Source organism: Ascaphus truei, chromosome 1, assembly GCF_040206685.1.
Source record: "Ascaphus truei isolate aAscTru1 chromosome 1, aAscTru1.hap1, whole genome shotgun sequence".
In the NCBI taxonomy this organism is placed as follows: Eukaryota; Metazoa; Chordata; class Amphibia; order Anura; family Ascaphidae; genus Ascaphus; species Ascaphus truei.
The window spans coordinates 180,372,885-180,385,404 of record NC_134483.1 but is presented as its reverse complement, the minus strand read 5'-3'; the positions used below and the strand labels follow the sequence as shown (position 1 = coordinate 180,385,404).

Genomic DNA, 12,520 nt, shown 5'->3' with positions numbered 1-12,520 from the left:
CCTAGGCTCCACCTCCATGTCCCGTGACACAACGGAGAACGTCACTATTCCCACTTCACGTCGGCGCCGCAATACCAGGGGCACTCGAGGGGTTAATGCTAACTCCCTTCATTACTCCACAGCTGGGATACACTCCGCCCCTGCTATCAGTACACAGTCTATGTGTGATGCCTCACTGCCTGCATCCTTCCCATTGGCTCGCTGTGCTTTATATGCTCAGCCAGTCCAATGGCAAATTGGCTGAGCATAAACCTTGTTTATGTTTCTAGTACTTGCCACTTCCATCCTGCTGCCCTGTTTATCTGTTACCTTTGACCTCAGCTTGTACCCGGACTTCTACCTTCTCTGACCCCTGGACCTCGGCTACGCACAACAACCATTCTGACCTCTCTACTCCTGGACCCCGGCTACGCCCAATGACCCTCCGACTTCTCCAATCCTAGACCACGGCGAGTATCACAACTAATCTGACCTCTCCTATCCTGACCCAGCTACACGACTACGACTCTGAAATACGGACACGGTTGCGAGGTTGTTCGTCGATGTACTCTTAACATCCCCACCTCAGCCCTGCGGTCCTGTCCTGTTTGTGGTGAGTACTTGTTACAATTAGTCACCTACAGGTGCACCGACGAGTATTCTAAAACTTGCCTTGGAAAATCTGGGGCTATCACCAACAAGACCCAGGTACATGCGGGGTACATGCTGCAACATTTCAGTTACATTTCTGCAGAAAGACTAATGGCCCATCGGATTAACACAGCAGGGGTCCCTGGCAGTCCCATTCAGTTTGAATTGTTGGTGATAGCCCCAGATTTTCCAAGGCAAGTTTTAGAATACTCGTCGACACACCTGTACTTTAACAGTATGCATTTTACACCCCTCAATTCAATATTTGCTGCTCTGATTTTTATCAAATGCAACTAAGTAGAGGGTGATCTTTGTAGCCCAATCCAATTACAGCAGTGAGAGTAAATCACTGTGAGCCTTTCTTGTGTGTATATTTGTTTTGTGGGTTTGCTCAGTATTTGGGAGCAGTGTCCTAGATATTTTTTAATACCTACAAGAACATTACCTAGCAAAAGATAGTGTGTGTTCGCTACAAGAAAACAGCTCCCTTACAGTAATACGGATGATTTTAATTGAGAGCAGTGGTTCCTGAGGCGAGGTATGTAGCACTGCTTTAGTGTCACATACTAACAACATATCTGGTAGGGCTAATGTCTTGTCTTACTGTATGTGAAACTTTTAACACTTAACAGTATCACAACATACTTGTGATACATTGTTGACAAACAAATTGATGTCAAAAGATGGCGAGTCACTCAAGAGACAGTATGGTGGCCCTCTGCTCTGAGGACCCCAGAGAACATACACAATCTATACACATACCTGACACGTGTAGCTAACACTGTGCTCATGTCCCTTAGTGTCCCTCATACAATCCCAGTGCAGGCATGGCAATGGAGCTCATTGATGTAATAAAGAGAGCGATATGGGGGTTCACTAAATTGCTGCGAAGGAGTATTCTTCAGTCAGTGGAACACATTTTCATATTAATACGACAAAGTTCTGTGGGGAAGATCATGTGAAACACAGACAAAGAAACCCCAAAGAATGCACTCATAATAGTATATATGTTACGTTATATTAGAATTTAAAATCTGTACTGTATGTGTTTTAGTGTGGGGGGGGTGTATTTATTGTACTGTAGGCCATGGTTTTATTTTTACATACAGGAATGGTACCGCAGGCCAGCGGGTACCCACAGGGACCACCCGAGGACCCCCGAACGCCCATGGGGACCACCTGAGGACTCACGGGGGACACCTTGCGGAGAAGAACCGGGGGCCCCACAGCTGTGGGGGCCCTGCGGACCTGCGGGGACCACCCTAGGGCCCCCAGACACCTGTGGGAACCAACCGAGGGCCCCCAGACTCCCATGGGAACCACCTGTGTGTAAAAAAAATTAATAATAGTTTTATGGGGGGGCACAGGGGGTGGGTTGTGTATTGTTGCTTACTAAAAAAATTTAAATTTACATTTTATGACTAGTGTAGATGAGCATGGGGTCTCCGGAGCAGAACTGCATTGATTTCAGGTCTGGGGACAGGGAAATGTCCCGGTCACGTGACGCGATGCATAGGAGATACCGCACCCCATAATGGGGCCTGTATCTCGGGAAGCAGGGGGTCCCAGGACCTGAAACCAAGCTCCGGAGACCCCCTGCTCATCTAGACTAGTCATAAAATTTAAATGTTAAAATATTTTTATTTTGGGCAAGATTTGCACAGAGAGAGGCAGATCTCTCATTGCAGCAGATACAAGTCGCCAGGTGAGCCCTTTTCGGAGGGCAGATCATCTCGGCGCCGGCAACTCACCATATTTGGAAATGTTGCTCTCACTGGTATTCGGGCCTTTCTGCATACCGTGATAGCAACGCTGCCAAAAATGGTGAGTTCAAATCCCTGGCGATAACTTCTATCACCCTACTTTACTGCATGAGGTCCTATATCTGTTAAATCTCCATGATCTGAGCAGGATCCTTCCTAATGCTTTACTGTGAAACACAAGTAGCTGTAACAGGGTATGTCCCATCTTACTGTACCTGTTTTTTTCCCACATAGGATAACTACTACGTAAGCCCTGATAAGTTCCAGGCCATATTGGCTTAATCTTTTCTTTCCTAGAAGAGGAACGAAGGGGGTGTCTCATGGCCTGTGTACAGCCCTTTGAAGGTGGTTACAGTCCATGAGCCCGCCCCTTCTAGATTCTTCTGGGGAGGATCTAAAGTTAGTCTGGCTCTACCCTCCAAAGGGTGAGGAAGCAAGAGGAGTCTTGAGCTGTCCTCTGAAGAGAGAGGAAGTCCATCTTATCCTCCAGAGGGAGAGGGTGTGAGGTGAGGGAAAGAATGATGTCTGCCCTCTTCTCCCTAAGGGGAGTAAGAGGGCTATGTGCCTTCCCCATTGCGGGGCAAGCATGCCATTCTAAGCCGACTGGCTTAGGCAATATCCAGACAGAGTGCCCCAAGAGATGGAGCCGGCACCATCCAGAAGTCCGGTACGGCGGGAGACTAAGAGGAGAAGTGTGGAGAGAGAGTGACAATAAAAGCTGCTAATTAATCAGACCTCTGCCTGGGTGTCGGTTACTGGGCAGGAGGATGAAAGGGTGCAGTGAGCTGACAACCCACAGCCTGGGATCCTGTCATAGCTGGAGGCGCTGAACACTGAATATCAACCCACAAATACAGCCCTTAAACTTGTCCTATGCCCCTTACCACTGCGACCACTCAGCCCTCCTGGAACCAGCAGTTATGCTAGCACCACACAAAGAGTAGTAACCAGAGCAGTTTCCCCCAAAAACGCCCTAGATAAGATGGGAGAGGGAGGGGGGAGGTGGGTAGGGTTACATAGCTAACAAAGATTTGGTTATATAAATTGCCAGCATAAGTCTACTCACACTATCTGCATGTGATTTCATGGCAGCATTTTATGCTATGCTGTGATTGTGTCATTTGTATGTGTTCAGTTGATTAACTTCTTTTTTTAAATATATTGTCTTTTATGTGTTTCTTTGTCTGTTTATATTGACCCTACTCACTAGAGAGTGAATCAGTGCATCGAGATATCGTGTTTTATCAATCCTTATCTCTATGTTTAAGAAAATAAGGCTTAGCTCATAAAATGTGTGGTAAATTATAATATATTAAAAATGTAATTTCAGAGTTGTTTAAAAAAAATCCTGCAACTATTTTCTCATAGTACAGAACAGATTTATTAAAAACAATACACATGTATGATATTGCTGGGTCTGCAGTTTTAATATTCAAGGACTCCATTTCCACAGGCTTAGTACCACAAGATTGGTGTAAAGCAGACATGGTGCCTATATTTAAAAAGGGAACTAGATCACAACCGGGGAATTACAGACCTGTAAGCCTGACATCAATAGTGGGGAAGCTACTTGAAGGTATTTTACGGAATAATAATCAGGACTACCTAATGGAAAACAAAATTATTAGTAATAGTCATCATGGATTTAGGAAGAATAGGTCACACCAAACTAACCTTATTTGTTTCTTTGTGGAAGTAAGTAGGAATTTTAGACATGGATAATGTAGTTGACGTGGTTTATTTAGATTTTGCAAAGGCTTTTGCTACAGTTCCACACAACAGGTTAGTGTACAGTGCTGTACATAATAAGGCAAATTGGACTCAGTAAAAATATTTGCACCTGGATTGAGAAGGGGTTGATGGATAGACAACAGAAAGTTGTAATAAATGTAACTTTTTCAAGTTGGGCTAAAGTTGTGCGTAGAGTACCTCAACGAACAGTACTTGGACCCCTGCTTTTTAACTTGTTTGTTAATGACCTTGGGGTTGGCATAGAGAGCAAAGTCTCCATCTTTGCTGATGGCACTAAATTGTGTTAGGTAGTAGAATCAGAGCAGAATGTAATTTCTCTTCAGAAGGACTTGGAGAGACTGGAAACTTTGGCAGGTAAATGGCAGATCAGGTTTAATTCAGATAAATGTAAGGTTATGCATTTGGTAAACAAGAATAAACAGGTGACTTAAAAATGAAATGGGGGTAAATGACGGGAATCCTTGATGGAGAAGGATATAGGAGTGCTTGTAGACAGTAGCATTATCAATAGTGCCCAAAGTCATGCAGTAGCTGCAAAGGCAAACACAATCTTATCTTGCATTAAATGGGCAATGGATGGAAGGGAAGTAAACATAATTATGCCCCTATATAAAGCATTATTAAGAACACACCTTGAATATGGAGTACAATTTTGGGCACCACTTCATAAAAAAGACATTATGGAACTAGAGAGAGTGCAGAGAAGAGCCACCAAATTAATAAAGGATAACGGATGCATACAGTACAGTAATCTACTTTATGAGGAGAGGCTAGAAAAATGAGATTTGTTTACTTTAGAAAAGAGGCGTCTAAGAGGGTATATGATAACTATATGCAAATATATTCAGGGACAATATAAGTAGCTTTCAAAAGAACTATTCATCCCACGGGCAGTACAAACGACCTTGGGGTTATCCCTTAAGGTTGGAGGAAAGGAAATATCACAAGCAACAAAGGAAAAGGTTCTTTACAGTAAGGGCAGTTAAAATGTGGAATTCATTACCCATGGAGACTGTAATGGCAGATACAATAGAAATCTTCCAAAAAAATTGGACATCTTTTTAGAAAGGAAAGGTATACAGGGATATACCAAATAAGTAAACATGGGAAGAATGTTGATCCAGGGAATAATCTGATTGCCAATACTTGGAGTCAGGAAGGAATTTATTTTTCCTGTTATAAGATATCATGAAATGAGATTTCACTGTAGTTTTTTGTTTGCCTTCCCCTGGATCCATATACTGTAAGTACAAATATAGGATAAAGTATCTGTCGTTTAAATTTAGCATAGGTTGAAGTTGATGGACATGTGTCTTTTTTTCAACCTCATCTACTATGTAAATATGTAACTTAATGTGGCGTTAACTTAATTTAATATCACTTTAATTCTAATGGTGTACAGTATCTTCAAAAGACAATAACATAATATTAAACAATAAGAGACAGACAACCCCTACCATACAACCCTGATGAAGTTAGTGTAACAAAATGCATTGGGTAAACCATTGTTTTGAGCTGCAAAACTGGAAGTGACATCGTGAGACACAGAAATTGCTAATGGGAGTCCCAAAAATGCTGGGACTTGTTGGGCAAGATTAATTTCAGTGCACATGATGGGATACAAAAAAAGAGAAAAATTGAGTAATGCTGCAGATTCTAAAGTAAAATTAATGAACTTTGAGGAAAAGGATAATTAGAGGGGGTATCAGAGATGCATATTTGCTTATTAATAAGTATTAATAAGTTGCTTCCTTAAATGCCGACTCATTCACTAATCCACTAGAGGCATAGTAGAGATTGTCCAATGCAATAAACTGTAAGTAAAGGCTCGACGATAAATGGCCATAGTAGATTTGCAGCATTGCAGAACTTTATTTCTGTACTTCAAGCCCAGAGATACATACAGGATGGACACTACTACATGTTCACTCTCTCAACAAGTCACTGACCAACATCACATTTTATACACTGTATGTAAATTGACCACTGAATTCAGATTAACCACTCCTCTTAATAACTACAGTAAAGGCTAAACTTGTCTTTTTGGTATTTTCTATTCTATACTGTACTGCTTTCCTTTATCAATGCTTTCATGTGTTAATTTGTATTTTTGGCACAGACCCAAAATGTTATCCCATAGTTTTAACATTATCAGCCAGGAGGGGTCATTACAATTAGAATGTACTGTAGTTGCAGCCTTTTGGTCAGCTGTGGTGTCATAATCAAGTTAAAATGCACATACAATATATTTATACCACAACAACATATTACACTGCATGCTGAAGCAATTCACTCCTATCCACAGGGGGTACTCCAGATTCTAAATAATAACTACAAAAGGCAGAAAGACCAACAGGATCACTACATGGGCACTTCCCAACCAACACCAAAATGGAAATTTATAAATAATAAGTTACAGACAAAAATAAATAGTTGAATTAGCAATGAATTAATAATAAATATTTATGTCTAAAAAGATATTTTGATTTACAGCAAAAAAATCATGATATCCTACAGTGTATACCAACATAGACACTACAATAAAATTGGGCCAAAAGGGGGGCACATGCGCGGCGGGTATGTGGATGGAAGTGTAGTGCAGCAGCTCCAATACCCGTCGGCACAAATCAGCTAATAAAAGACATTCTCAACGCAGCTACCCTAGATCCAAGCATAGCTTTATGGGTGTGAACCTCCGCTGATCAGCCTCATACCACGCTCGAGGGATCATGGCCACAACAAGGCTGAAAAACAAACGTAAAACAGATGTCCGATCATACTTCACGGGGGGAAGCAAAGCAAGGCCAGAGGAGAACCCTGACTCAGACTCGGCCCCAGAGATGGAGGGGACGCAGACGGAGCAGGCTGAGATAATCAAGAAAGAAATAGCTAGGTTACTAACAGATCTAAAGTCATTCTTCAGGGGGGAAGTAGAGAGCCTCCGCAAAGATATACTCCAGATTGGCACCCGCACGAATGAGCTTGAAGAAAAAATGGAGGAAAGCTCACGGTGCCATTTGGAAACGAATACACGGATGGGGGATCTAGAACGCAGGGTGGCAGAGCTCGAGGACAGACAAGAGGATGGTGAAAATCGGGACAGGCTCAATAACCTGCGCATACGGGGATCCCCGAGGAGATCCTAGATCCTGAGGCTTTGCTAAATAGATGGATGGGCAGCATAATGCCAGGCAAAACGGAGGCCGAACTAACAATGGACCGCTGCCATCGCGCCAAATGCCCAACAACCCTCCCCGGGACGTGATCCTCCGACTGCACCATTACAGAACGAAAGAGTAAGATCACGAGCGCAACACCCGCGGTAACCTACGAAGGAATCACCATGGCGGTATTCCAAGATCCCTCCCCTATCACTCTGGCGAGGCGGAGGGCGCTGTTACCCATCACGAGAGCCCTACGGGACAGAGATGTCCGCTATCGCTGGGCTTTCCCTTTCGCCTTGGTGGTGATTAGGAACGGCCGCTCAAACACCCTAAAACATCAGGCAGAGGGATCTGCCTTTCTTAAAAAGCTGGGCATCACTGCTACAATCACAGGCCCGGGGAGTCCGGAGGCGCGCCCCCCCCCCCCCCGCCCAGCTGAGTGGGAAAAAGTGCACAAATCGGCGGAGCGGCGTAAAGACAGAGCGGACACGGATACACAGTAATCTCCTAGAAGCTGCCTAAAACCACAGTTACGGTTCTATAAGTTACCTGTTACTTTGTTATAGGTACCCCCCCTGTTGAACGTTGTCCTAAGGCCCACCCGGACCTCAGAGGGTGACCAGTGAGACCAGCGGAGGTGATTTTGCCCACCTACACCAAAAACCTGAAATGGCGAAGAAAACCCCCCAAAATGGCGTTACTGGACTTACCTGGCAAAGAAGGAGAGAAAGCGCGGCAAGAATCATGGCGGCAGCTGTTTTGGCGGGACCGTCTGGTAAGCAGAGCGAGCCCGCCCCCAGCCGCGACCGTCTCCGCCCTCGTCCGGCCCCCATCTGACAAGCCACTGCCGCGTCAGCTGACGAGTTCCGGAGGCGCTGCGGGGACCCGGATATCCGGCGGCGAGGATGTCCCACCGGAAGTGCGACACAGGAGGTGTCCCGGCTCCCCCAGGCGGAGGCACGCGATCTCCGCTGCCGGAGGGAGGTATAGACGACCAGCGGATACCGGTGGTAGACAGCTCGAGAGAATGGGAGCAGTGAAGAAGAAGACGACACCCCAGGACAGTCCCAATGCAATGAGGGAAGGACGTAGCATAAGGGTGGGTTGGCACGGAGGCGAGGGTGGTAAGGACTGAATGTGGTAGAGGCCTGGCGCTCGGTGAAGGGAAAGGGGGACCGGCTGCCACTTGGGCGGGATATAAGTAAGGGAGAGGGCGGGTTGGCAGAGGACGCAGCTGGGATACACCCAGAATGGAAGGAGGTCTGCAGGCGCGGAGGTGGGGTCGGCACCGTGGGTCCCCAGTTAGGTACTGAGAAAGGGGAAGAACACAGTAGCTTGTTTTGGAAATCAATATACACACAGGCATGTAGGTTTGACGCTCTAAGGGTAGCCTGAAGTTGGACCCAGTTGGGTGGGGGGGGGGGGGGTGGCTGTACGAGGATGTTCAGCAGAAGCCGGCGGGTGGTCAGGAGACTACCACCAATCCTGCCCGCAGGCATGTGCTTCCGCGACAGGGAAGTGGGCCCAGCCCGCGCCCCTGTTAAAGTCCCGGAAACTCATGGTCCGCAGGAGGGACCATGGAGCTGGACTGGGAGGGAGGAGGATCCAGTGGGAAAGATTTACTTCCGGGCATTAACCCTGGGGCCCTTTGGGACCACCAGGGTACTGTTTATGTGTTTATATGTTTATTGTTTCCCTTGCCTTTCCCTCATGTTTCCTCCCATCCATGTTCCGGACCCCCGAAGAGAGGGAGCGGTACCCAGTGCACGCCACCATCAAAGACGGCACCACCAGCGAGGGATACACCCCCCGGGTAAGCACTTACACCACATCTGGCATAGATACCCACACAACATACAAATATGGCAGTAACACTTATCTCCCAAAATGTAAAAGGTTTCAATAGCCCAAAGAAACGTAAGGTTGCCTTCTCTGAATTCAGACGCAGGGGTGCTGACGTGGTTTTCCTCCAAGAGACCCACTTCAGTACACACAGCAGCCCCGGATTCTTAGACATAAGTTATAGGCAGTTTTTCCTGGGATCCGCTAAAGAAAAAAAGAAAGGAGTAGCTATAGTATTCAATAATAAATTCCCTTTCCAGCTAGAGAGAGCAAAAAAGGACAGCAAGGGGAGATACCTTATCTTGGTAGGACTCCTACAGCAGTGCAGAGTAACGTTGGCCTGCATACTGCTGCGGCCAAGTTTATTCGAGCATTTGCCCGTTCTTGGCCGCAGCAGTAGCCTGGCGCGCGCCCGAGTGTGACGGGCGCGCGCCGAAGCAGCGGAAGAGCGCCCTCCGATCGGGGCGCTCTCCCTACCGCTGCCGGGTCCGCCGGGTCCCCCGGAACCCCCTGCCGCCGTCCCGCAGATCGCGGGACACCAGGGCTCCCTCGGGGAGCCCTGTACGCGCGTGCAGGGGGCGCAGGCTCCCGAAGACGCGTGACCGTGCGTCTATGACGCGCGGCACGCCGAGGGGCGGCCACTAGCAAGCCGGGAAATCTCCCGGCTTGCGGTACCGACCACACTGCAATAAAGTGTGTCGGTACTGTATACGCGCCCTGCGAGAACGATCCGCAGTTCGTTGAGGAGTTTTTCCAGGTATTGCAAAGATGTGCCGTGGGAAATATAATCCTAGCAGGGGATTTTAACAAAACAATAGACCCCCGGCTAGATAGATCACCGCAGCAGCAAAAGCCTAGACACGCAGGGAATGGGCCACTGCTGGAGGGCCTCAGGCAAGGGAGCCTGATTGACATCTGGAGGGAACAGCACCCCGGGGAGCGGAGCTATACTTTCTACTCACACCCTCATGACAGTTACAGCAGGATCGACCACTTTTTTGTGTCTAGTAGAATGGTCCCATAGATATCCGACTCCAAAATACACGATATTACGTGGTCGGATCATGCATCAATAGAGCTGAGATGCACACAGATTAGGCCTACTAGCCCGGGAGCAAACTGGAAACTTAATGAATCACTGATTAAGGTACCAGAATTAGAGAAAATGGTTAAAGAGGAGATCAGGCAGTTTTTTCAGACCAATTTAGGCAGTGTGGAGTCCCACTCAATCCTGTGGGAGGCTCACAAAGCCACGATGAGGGGGGTGCTAATAAGCATAGCAGCGAAAAAGAAAAAGCAGAGGGATGCCAAATTGACAAAGTTATATAAGAGGTTACATGAGCTCTCTGCACTACATAGCCGATCAGGCAGAGGAGATACCCTAAAGGAGTTGAAGGATGTAAGGACTGAGCTTAACCTCCTCCTCACCACCAGGGCCGAGAAAGACTTGAGTTGGACACATAGAAAATTCTATGAGAAAGCCAACAAGCCGGACACAATGTTAGCCAATCGACTCCGCAATAGGCAGCCAAATTTCAACATACAAGCAATTAGAACAAAATCAGGGGAGACATCCTCTAACCCTAAGGTTATAGTAGAAGAGTTTAAACTATACTATGCTCAATTGTATAATGGGGAGAAAGTGGTCCACAATGTAAATACAAGGCGCAGACTGCAGGAGTTCCTGGCGGATGCTACTCTGCCGCAGCTGGTTAGGTTGGAGCGTGAGGCGATACAGATTGATTTCACACGGGAAGAACTGACAGCCGTAGTCAAAAGCTTGAAGTCTTCCAAGGCCCCGGCACCCAGACGGGTTCTCTAATTTATATTATAAAAAATTCATTGGAATATTAGCTCCACACATGCTCCGGTTATTTAACGGGGTCCTGGCGGGAGAGCCTTTCCCGGCCCAGATGCTCCAGGCGTCAATCTCCTTGATTCACAAGAAGGACAAAGATCCCACAAATTGCAAAAGTTACAGGCCGATCTCGTTCATAAATTCGGATGTCAAAATTTATTCTAAATTACTGGCCAATCGACTAAGGGTTATCCTGCCTAGGCTGATCCATCCGGACCAGGTTGGCTTTATTAGAGATAGACAGGTGGCAGATAATACCAGAAGGGTAATAGATATAATTGACTTTGTCAACGCCAGCAAGGTTCGGAGTTTGGTGTTAAGCCTGGACGCGGAGAAAGCCTTTGACAGGATAGACTGGCCATACCTGGAGACCATGCTTGGGGCATTTGGTTTCGGGGAAAAGATTTTAAGGGCAATAAAAGCACTTTACGCGTCTCCTGCAGCGAGGGTCCTTCATCAGGGCTTCCACTCCGAGTTGTTTTCAATCAAAAGTGGGACTAGGCAAGGGTGCCCGCTATCGCCCTTGCTCTTTGCCCTATGCCTCGAACCACTGGCAGCACACATACGCAGTAATAGAGACATAACGGGGGTCCAAATTAACTCACAGGAGCACAAATTAGCGTTATACGCAGACGACATTATTCTGACAATCACCAAACCGCTCACCTCTCTCCCCAACCTATTTGTGCTCCTGGGGCGGTTCAATCAGCTCTCAGGTTTCAAGATAAACCAATCGAAGACTGAGTCGATGAGCTTGAACATCCCTGATGAGATGCAAAAACTATTGGTATTCAATTTTGAGCTTAAATGGCAGCCCCGGTCCATCAAATACCTGGGGGTGAATATCACAAAACAGATAACATCCCTATATCAAGCAAAATATCCCAGTCTAGTAAGGATCCTGAAAAAGGAGTTGCGAGACTGGTCAACATATGGTATTTCATGGCTAGGCAGAATTTACAGTGTTAAGATGAACATTCTCCCCAGAATACTGTACTTGTTTCAAACTCTCCTGATACCAGTAGCAAGATCCGAGATTAAGGACTTACAAAACTCCACGGATCAAAGCAGCAATTATGCAGAAACCTAAGGAAGCGGGAGGCCTGGCAGTGCCATGCTTGTTGTCCTATTATAAGGCAGCACAGCTGTGCCAAATTACGCAGTGGCATGGGGACCCAGAGCTGCGACGGTTGGTGTCACTGGAGAGGGAGTTGTGCGCCCCACTGGAGCTCAGAGATCTAATCTGGTACCCGAAAAAAAGAATAAAAGATATAAAAGATCCATTGACATCAGTGGTCAACTCACTCTCGGTCTGGGAGGTGTCCAAATAAAGCTGTTCATTGACCTCTGAACACACATTAATGGCCCCTTTGTATAGTAACCCGGATTTTGCTCCTGGACTAGAGGGGAAGAATTTTCCGATCTGACGACAACTAGGGGTTAATAGATTAAATGACCTGGAGGGCAGCAACACCATCAAATCATTTGATCAATTGAAGTCAGAAACAGGC

General features: G+C 46.5%; 1 protein-coding gene across 1 annotated transcript in view; it reads left to right on the top strand.

The window, feature by feature from the left end:
• The window catches only part of LOC142494110 (uncharacterized), a 181,527-nt gene that overhangs the window by 106,053 nt on the left and 62,954 nt on the right, over positions 1–12,520 (top strand). The window lies entirely within an intron of this gene.